The 1,454-nt window shown below is 37.3% G+C and overlaps 1 non-coding gene across 1 annotated transcript; it reads left to right on the top strand.

Annotated features, from left to right (window-relative positions):
- The first annotated feature begins 231 nt into the window (after positions 1-231).
- Positions 232-395, top strand: LOC122428994. Its single transcript, XR_006265871.1, has one exon. It is a non-coding gene; the product is annotated as a U1 spliceosomal RNA (small nuclear RNA).
- Positions 396-1,454: the final 1,059 nt, after the last annotated feature.

The following is a 1,454-nucleotide window of genomic DNA, read 5'->3' as shown; positions in this document are numbered from 1 at the left end:
CTCCTAAAGCAAAGGAAATAAAAGCAAAATAAACAAATAGGACCTAATCAAGATTCAAAGTTTTTGCACAGCAAAGGAGACCATTAACAAAACAAAATGACAATCTACTTAATAGGAGGGGATATGGAAGAAAATCTTTGCAAATGATATGACCAATAAGGGGTTAATATTAAACATATATAAATAGCTCATACAAAAAGAGAAAAAAAAACAAAACAGTTGAAAAATGGGATACTTACCTGGCAGGGGAGATACCATGATCACGAAGGTGATTTGCCCCAGGTGAGACTTACCTATTGCACTCTGGATGTGCTGACCCCTCTGATTTCTCCAAATGTGGGAAACTTGGCTGCATAACTTGTGGTGGAGGGGGACTGCATTCACGCATTCCCCTGAGCGGAAAAAAATGGGCCAAAGAAGTAGATGTATACTTTTCCAAAGAGGAAATGCAGATTGCCAACAGGCACTTGAAAAGATTGCTAATCATCAGGGAAGTGTAAATCAAAATCACAATCAGCTGTCACTGCACATCTCTCAGAGTGGCTATTAACAAAAAGAAGACAAATGTCAAATGTTGTCAAGATGTGGAGAAAAGGAAACACTTGTACACTGTTGGGGGGAATGTAAATTGGTGTAGCCATTATGGAAACCATAATGGAGGTTTCTCAAAAAGCTAAAAATAGCACTACCATATGACCCAGCAATTCCACTCCTGGGTACATATCTGAAAAACACAGAAACACTAATTCGAAAAGATCATGCAACCCAATGTTCTTAACAGGATTGTTTACAATTGCCAAGGTATGGAAGCAACCTAAATGTCCATCAAGAGATGAATGGATTAAAGAAGATTCAAATGTATGCAGTCTATGAGTTCGCACAGAGTCAGACACGACTGAAGTGACTTGGCAGGAGCATACACATACATACAATTGAATACACACATACATGTGATAGAATACTATTCAGCCATAGAAAAGAATGAAATTTTGCCATTTGCAGCAATGTGGTTGGACATGGAGGGCATTACACTTAGAGAAATTTGTCAGACAGAGAAAGAAGAATATAATATATCACATATATGGATCTAAAAAATATAACAAACTAGTGAATAAAACAAAAGAAGCAGACTCACCCATAGAAAGAACAAACCAGTGGTTACCAGTGGGGAGAGGGAAAGGGGAGTGGCAACATAGGGTGGGAGAAAAAAAAAAACGTTATTATGAGATTGTATGAAATCATGTGCGTGAAACTTTTTCAAATTGTAAAGCCATCATAGAATTTAAAGCATCTTTGATTCAGTTAAAAAAAATTAGTGCTGTTTTTACTTTAATGGAAAGTGGAGAGGCACAAAAACAGAAATGGTTAAAGAAAAATTGAAGATGGAAGTCATGCATTCATGTGAAGGTGGTTCAGTGGCTGAAGTAAGCCAATCATGGCAGGCTTATCCAACG

This window comes from Cervus canadensis, chromosome 27 (genome assembly GCF_019320065.1).
Source record: "Cervus canadensis isolate Bull #8, Minnesota chromosome 27, ASM1932006v1, whole genome shotgun sequence".
In the NCBI taxonomy this organism is placed as follows: domain Eukaryota; kingdom Metazoa; phylum Chordata; class Mammalia; order Artiodactyla; family Cervidae; genus Cervus; species Cervus canadensis.
Note: the sequence above shows the minus strand (reverse complement) of the source record. Positions and strands in the feature narration are given on the sequence as shown.